This window comes from Cornus florida, unplaced genomic scaffold (assembly GCF_030987335.1).
Source record: "Cornus florida cultivar Cherokee Brave unplaced genomic scaffold, ASM3098733v1 CherokeeBrave_3.0.0_Hap2_Chr10, whole genome shotgun sequence".
Lineage (NCBI taxonomy): Eukaryota > Viridiplantae > Streptophyta > Magnoliopsida > Cornales > Cornaceae > Cornus > Cornus florida.
The window spans coordinates 27,475,559-27,483,570 of record NW_026775580.1 but is presented as its reverse complement, the minus strand read 5'-3'; the positions used below and the strand labels follow the sequence as shown (position 1 = coordinate 27,483,570).

General features: G+C 39.5%; 1 protein-coding gene across 9 annotated transcripts in view; it reads right to left on the bottom strand.

The window, feature by feature from the left end:
* Nucleotides 1-2,061: 2,061 nt before the first annotated feature.
* Nucleotides 2,062-8,012, bottom strand: part of LOC132276505 (uncharacterized) — a 32,531-nt gene continuing 26,580 nt past the window's right edge. For all 9 annotated transcript variants that reach the window (XM_059777956.1, XM_059777953.1, XM_059777959.1 and 6 more), the window contains one exon: nt 2,062-2,404. The gene's annotated coding sequence lies outside the window, so the exon portion shown is untranslated. The remainder of the gene's footprint in view (nt 2,405-8,012) is intronic.

Here is an 8,012-nt window from a genome sequence, read left to right as displayed (position 1 = left end):
TGTTGCAAAGGTTGTATGGAAAGCTAGTCCTATTTTGGTGAGTAAACTCAATTTTCTTGGAAGCAAGTGTGGATCCGCTTGAATTGTCTTTGGTCTCAATTGGAAAATTATACTGATTTGTTAAGTTTGGGGGCGCTTTTATTTGTTGGCAATTATGGAAGGCCAGAAATTCTTAGTGCTTTAATGGGGTTAGATGGGAACCTTCTAAAATTCTCGATAAAATTATGTTTAACTTTTATGAGTTGGAAGGTATTTCTTTTCAAGATAAAGCCATGGACTTGCCAAATTCTAATCTTGCTGACCCTTCTACTCCGGTTCAAAAGTGGATTGCTCCAAATAGTGGAATGTTGGAAGTTAAATTTTGATGCATCATTTGTGTCAGGGAAAATCTTCTGTGGTGGGGGTTTTGTGTTGCGGGACTCTCGTAGAAGAGTTGTAAAGGTTGCTACTACTGTGATGCATGTGGGGAATGCAAAGACGGTTGAAGCGGCGATGTTTCGGGAAGGTTTAAAGTTTCTGTTACAATGGGGTTATGCTGAAGATGTTATTATTGAAGGTGACTGCAAATGGGTTGTTGCTTTGACTCCGGTTGATTGTCTTGCTGCCATGGTTTGTGCTGACATTAAACACCTTCTTAAGCTTCATCCTAAACGGGGCTTTGAGTTGGTGTCCAAGGTCCTGCAATAAGGTTGCTCACTGTTTAAATAGATTTGCATTTCAAAATCAAATTGGGGAAGTTGATTGGGATGTCTATCCCCCATGGCTTCTTGCTTCTCTGAATTTATGATTGTAATGTTTCTGCTCTTGAATGAAGTTTGTTTTTATTTCGGAAAGAAAAAGAAAAAAAAAAAAAAAAAAGCACCCATTGTTAATACATGAAGTGTTATATAGTTTGGGCTAAAAAACATGAAGCTAGTAGGAGCATTAAATGTTGCTCCTATTGACAAACTTGTATAATATAATTAACAAGGAAGATAATTTATTTATTTATTTTTTCAGGTCAAGGAGGTCAAAGTTTTGTCTCATCGAATTAAAAATGAATACAAACATAATAGAAAATCAGAAGATTCCCTCTGTCCCAAAATAAGTGTCATACGTATCTGTTTCAAAATAATTGTTCACTTTTCTTTTTTAAACAATATATTTTACATCTTTCCATATATATACTTTGAGTTATGAATTTCAAACTTAAATATTAAAAACTTCAAAAGACAATTTAGTAATTTTCCAAAAAGACAAAAGGGAGTAGCTTTAAAGCACAATGGGACAGAATTTTTTTACACCAGAACAAAGTATGTGAATTTGTTCTAATTTAATCTAAAAATTTAAACTGTGAGAGATATAACTGGAATATTTAAATCCTTCAATGACAATCCTTTACACATATGGCTTTCTTTTAGTCTAATATATGTTTTAATTTTTAATTATCAGTAGTTGTTGTTGTGTGTTTTGTTTGTCAATAATTAAAAAAAAGAAAAGAAAGAGCAACTCTCTCATTTTACTAACATTATGCTTAGGCATGTATGTACAGATAAGATATTCCTTCCTTAATTGATTGCAAGTTGCGATACTTTTTGAAATTCTGATACCAATTATTATCACAATGTCATTATTAAAAAACCTCCCAACATTTTTTTTTTTTTTTTTTTTAATGAAGAAAAAGACACAAATTAAAATAAAAGTCATAAAATGAGTAAGAAACAACAAAAATGAAATAAAATAAAGATAGGGATAATTCCTAATAAATGGAGGATATGTATGGATATTGCAGAATGAAAATGAGAACCAAAAACAGGAAAACGACCTTTTCGAAATTGAATACCAATACTATAAGTTCCAGGAGCAAGCCGGCCCAAGGCTCAAGCAAAAATCTATTCGTATGAACCCAAGCTCACAGCTCATTAGTATCAAGTACTGGGCTCAGTCCAGCCATTAAGAAGCCACAAAATTGCTCAAATAGTGCAATCACTGAGTTCTATATAAAATCTCCCTACTATAAAGGATTTCACACAAATCTTGTTTTTACCAGAAGCAATGTTAATGAGGAATCACTAGCAATAATTACGGCTGGGAAAAGTATTAAAAAAACTACTTATTCAAAATGCAAATAGAATGTCCACAAGATGCTGCACATCAATTTCCATTTTACAAATGTTCACATTTTAAAGCATTGAAGCCCTGCTAACAAGGGTTAGCATGATGTCCATCCAAAAACTATATTTGAAAATGATATAAATAAATCCATCCCCCAACAAGTTCAAAGAAAATGTGAACTATGGTGAAATTATCCAAAAATATGGTGTGTGTGTGTCTGTGCTCTCTCTCTCTCTCAGGTAAAAAAAAAAAAAAATGTATGATATAAATATCAAGTGTTCTGCATGTATCATCCTCCTCTTCAAGAACCCTGAAAATAGAATAAAATTTTAAAATGTTAAAAATTAAGAATAGTTGGTATAGTGCATAAGTCGCTACCATAGACATCCTTAACAAGAAAAAGGAAAAAGAAAAAGTGTCATGCAAAGAACAAACGAAGCATTAGTAATACAAATAGACAGAGTTCTTTAATTCAACTCTAAACTACTCAAAATGATATATTAATTTGAAGCACCGTTCACAAATTTCACAAACAGTAGGAGTAAAATGAGAGAGAGTATAAATAAAGCATCTATGAATAAACATTGTCCATATCTTTTTTAGAAATGAAGCCATAAAGAACAAAGGAAGACGTAAAGAAAGTAGCTTGAAAAATGAGAAGCAAGAAGGATTGGACGGGCATCTCTAGATTAGCAAGAAGGCTAGGTATCCTGATCAAGTAAACTTCAAACCTAGAACCCACGGTGGAGAGCAAAAGAATTACTACCTATATATTAGTATTACCTTAATTGCCTATTACTCATGAACTAAAATATTTCAAACCTTTGTTGCTCATTCTTGAATATGTATTTTACAATTCCTCATTGTGTTCCTTGGTGATGTAGAACTGATTGTCGAAACTCATATGGCCCATTTGAATCGCCAGAGGACCAAATGGGAACGCTGATAGATTTTTTAGCCTAATCCCAAAGTGTCTGTTTTTTACCCAAAATGAGAGTTTTTGACTGGAAACGGCCCAACGAGAAAGACTCACCGCCATGCTGTGATGTATGCCGTTTCTCGGCCAAATTCCATCGTTTGGGGCCTCAAAACGGGATTTCCAGTCGTATAAGAGGTCTGCTGATTATTTCAGGATTTTTGTTCGTTGTCTAAATGAACTTGGATTGCTCTCAATTTTTATATTTAGCAGTCCTTACTGATTAAGTTTCTTACAATATTTTTTTTTTTAGAATTTTTAGAGAAACTTTATTTTTAGGCTAATTTTCGAGTGTTAGTTTCCTTTCGAGATTAGGTTTCCTTATGTTATAAGGTTTCCCGTTGCAGCTAGTTTCCTTATGATTTAGTGTTTCTTTCATTATAAATATATGTAATGCAGAGAGCAGAATCATTCATTCAATTATCAATACAATATCAAAATTTCTTTGAATTTGTCTCTTACATTGTGGATTCAAAGTTGTATCGTTCTTTGTAAACATTCATAGCTTCCGCTTACGTCAGTTGGTATTAGAGTCTTGTCTTTTCCTAGGCTGATGGCAACGTAGATCGGTAAGGAGAGGCACTTTCGAGGGCCGAATTTCAGGACTTTCAACAGACAACCGGGCAGGCATTACAAGCAAATTGTGTTGCAAGATATACAAGCAACCCTTGCTGAGCTAGTGTTAGGTCCGAATTAGAATCACGATAATAACATGTTGTGTAACGTCGACGAAGATCATGTTTGTGTTTTTCAGAATCACAACCCCATCCCGCCACGTAGACAACCAACCTACAAGGACAACTTCAGTGATGAAGAAGACTACGATGAAGAGGTGCTTGGGGCACATAGAAGTGCAAGAAGATATCGAGATCAAGGAGATCGTGATTCTAGAGAGTTTCGTATGAATATGGACTTTCACAGTTTTAATGGTCACTTTAATATAGAAGAAATCTTGGACTACTTGGCAGAAGTTGAGAGATTCTTTGATTATATGCATATCCAAGAAGATAAGAAAGTGAAACTGGTGGCGTATAGGCTCAAGGGAGGAGCGGTGGGAACAATTTTAGGTTTCTTGCTAACAGCAACGGAAGACACCAGTACGCTCCAGGCAGAAGATGCAGCGTTTGATAAGGGCAGATTCTTGCCACTAGATTATGAACAGACCCTATTCCAGAAGTATCAGGATTGAGCAAGAAAGTAGAACGGTTCAGGCCTGTACGGAGGAATTTATTCAGTTAACGTCCCAAAACAATTTGATGGAAACTGAGATGCAGCGGGTTACTCGTTATCTGAACGAGTTCCAATTTGCCATTCAAGAAAAGTGTGTCAATGTAGATAATCTACACCGTAGAAGAAGCCACGAATGCAATGATGAGGGCATAAGCATTTTTTGAGGGGAAAACATAGGCTGGCTCCAGAAATTACTTTAATTCGACGTGCTCTGCAATGATAAAAACAAAACCACCCATGTACCCTCAGCCTTCCGTTACAGCAGTGCCTGATTCAGGTAGAATCAGTACTCGGCTCAAAAAAACCATAACACCACCTGTAACAAGTAGGAACGCGCCCAAAAATAATCCTTACAATCGGCCAAACCCCATTAAGTGTTATCGATTCAGGCAGCCAGGTCATCGTTCTAATCAAATGTCCTCAAAGGAACACAGTCAATTTATCTCAATGTGGCGATTCGTGATATGCTACGGTCATATCTCAATGTGGCGACTCTTTCACGCCTCAATCCCCATAAAGAGATCAAAAGCTGTACAATCGGCAAAGACATGGTTTTTAGGGTTGATCACCAAAGCATAACGGAACGAGAATCTGTTCTGAAATTTTGTTTGGTTGGCCTTTTTGATCAAGATGGGGGGTGTATTGAGGGGATTGAGGCGAGGGCGACGACGTCTTGGAAGGTTTCGTGTGGGGTAACGGTTTCATCCCTACCTGACGGCCTCTTTCTATTTAGGCTACCATCGGAGGTTGAGGCACGAAGGGTTCTGGATATAGGGAAGAAGAGATGGGGAGGCGCTATTTTAGACATCGATATTTGGTATTTTGCAGTGGGATGTTTTGCAGTGAAAGACCGAGAAAGGAAAAAGAAGTGTGATGATGTACGGCTTGCCCCTTCATCTCTAGTGCCAGAAGCTGTTCGAAGCCATAGGAGACTTATGCAGTGGATTCAGAGGTGTGGAGGCAGATGATTTGGTGAGAGGTGAGAGTTCTTCTCTATGTTTCTGCTGGAGGTGCAATGCCGGAGTTTGTCTTCGTTGAAGACCAGCGAGTGGCCTTTAAGGTCAACTTGATGGAGGAAAATTCACCTTGTATCCTTCTGAAGTCCTATTATGGTGTTGGTGAGGGTTCCCACCTCATGCCTGTTGAAATGAACATTGGTGGACGTCGCCAACAATTGCAGATCCATCTCGGCCCCCAAGGACAGAGACGAGTGTTTGTCAACGCGCCGATCGCGAGTGGGGAAAGCAAACCCATGAGATATACGCATAACGCCCTTCAAATCTTCGTTATGATCGCCTTAATGGATACCAACCACGTGGACGAGTACGTGGCATCATAGGCGCCTCTCAAGCAATGGTCTCTGATGGGCCTTAAGTCTGGGCTTGATTTGAGTTCTCGGCCTGCTAAGCCTATGGATAATGGGCTGTTAGTACGTCATGGGCCACAGGCTACTAAGGATTTTAAGAGGACTGTTACGTAGGGGCCTAGCAACCAATTATCCATCTCCTTTCTAAATGACAAGCCCAACCCACAGACTTTGCCCAAGCCCAGCCACGATGACTTTTTAGATAAGTTGTGTAATCGACCACAAGAGTTTACAGATTTAAAAAGAAAGGTTACTTGAGGCCCAATAACCTGATTTCCGTTTCTTTTCTAAACACCAAGCACAACCCATCTATTATTATAGAACCCAGCAATATTGAACATCCACAGCGTCGTTTTCTTCACGGCTCTTCTACAAATAGCTTATGGACCACGCCGGAGAAGAGGTGATGGATGAAACTTAGCGTAGACGAGGCTGGTGTAAGCATAGATGAGAAGATTTTTTGTCATACTCAGTGCTATGTTGATACATCAGAAGCGTCTTTTCCCATCACTGCATTGCCGAAGGGAAGACTCTATAGTTTTTCATCTCGGGACTTTCATAGGCATAGCCATGGTAATAGATGATCTAGAAAAGATAAACAGAAAAGGACTCGCACTCCTTCTATTAACGACCCAAGTATGTCCTCTGCTTTTCACCCTCGGAGTTCTCAAACTGCTCCTTCTTCTTCTACTTCTTGTGGGGTGTTGAGGAATGATGTTAAGACGGCAACGGAGAAGAGCTGTGTTATCAATTGTGCCTTCAGCACCTGAAGTTGAGCCCGGTTTGATTGCTGAAGGACAGGCTGCCTACGGGCCTGTTATCTCTGGGCATACTGACCCAGCTGATTGTGCAGTTAAGGACTCGCCTGAGGGGGTTACGGTATGTGTGGGGTGCGATCTCCATTTTCAGCTGTCTAATGATTTGGCTTTGGCTCTGCTCAAAGAGCTCTGCCTATGTGTAGCTTTGAAAGGCCTTAATTGTTTGCCACCTGCAAGCGTAAAGGAGAATGAGTCTATCAGATTCTTAAGTAATGGAATGGGCGACTATACTACAGATTCGAATACGATGATAAAGCCGCCTGTGAATGAAAGAGATAGTGAAGAGGAGGTGATTGATGACCTGGTTTCCATTCAACAAGTTTGTTCTAATGAGTTTGTCCCTTGGAGACTGATCATTATGACTTGGTAGTGGAGGAACCATTGGCTATTGTGCGACCTGGTTGCTCTGGAACGACTGCTAATATGGGAAAGGATTGGGTAGTCGCAAATATAGGAGTTACTAGTGAGCTATTGGGTGTCTCATCAGAGGGTAACAACAACCAGACATTATCCATTTTTCATGCAACAGTGGAAGGAAGAGAGGTTGCAGTGACTAACGAGGTTGTGAACACGAGGCCTTTATCGTCCTGGAAAGGGGAACAGGAGGTCAAGAATCTTATCTCTTATGTCAATTATAAAGGGAAGAGAGGGGCGGTGAGGGAGAGGGGAAGGACTAGAAGTAGGAGTATAAGGAAGGGAGGAGGGGAGATAATCTTATCTAGTTCTTAATAAAGCTACGAATCATTACTTGGAATGTTCGTGGTCTCAACGATTCGGACAAAAGGAGGGTGGTAAAGGTAGCTTTAAGGAAGTGAGGAGCCCAGGTTATTTGTTTGCAAGAAACCAAGTTGGCATCTATTTCTGATGGGATGGTTAGGAGTTTGTGGGGAGGAAGGTTTGTGGAATGGGAGGTCTTAAATGCTACAAGTACTTCGGGCAGAATTTTAGTTTTGTTGGATTGTAGATGGCTGTCTAGGATGGACGTATGGATGGGGAGATTTTCTGTGTCCTATGTGTTTAAGATGGAAGAAGACAATTTCATATAGGTTTTTTCTAGGGTCTATGGACTGGTTGTTGATAGTGATCGACCTATTTTTTAAGAGGAGCTTTGCCATGTTCAAGGACCGCGGTCTCTTCCTTGGTGCCTGGGTGGGGATTTCAATTCTGTTAGATCCCCGTTAGAGAGGTCTACAGGGGGAAGGAGGTCTTCAGATATGGATCAGTTTTTTGACTTTATTGATGAGCATTTGATTTACCAATGGAAGGTGCAACCTATACATGGTCAAATGGCAGGGACCAGTCACTTTATCAAGGCTGGATCAATTTTTTATTTCTGGGGGAGTGGGAAGAGAAATTCCCGGATGTTGTTTAGGCGATTTTAGCAAGGGTCACCTCTGATCATGTTCCTTTGGTTTTGGATTGTGGGGGTTTGCGTTCTCGAAGTTCCCCATTTTGACTTGAGAATATGTGGCTGAGAGTAGAGGATTTCCAAGGGAAAGTTCGGTCTTGGTGGTAGGGAGCAATGGTT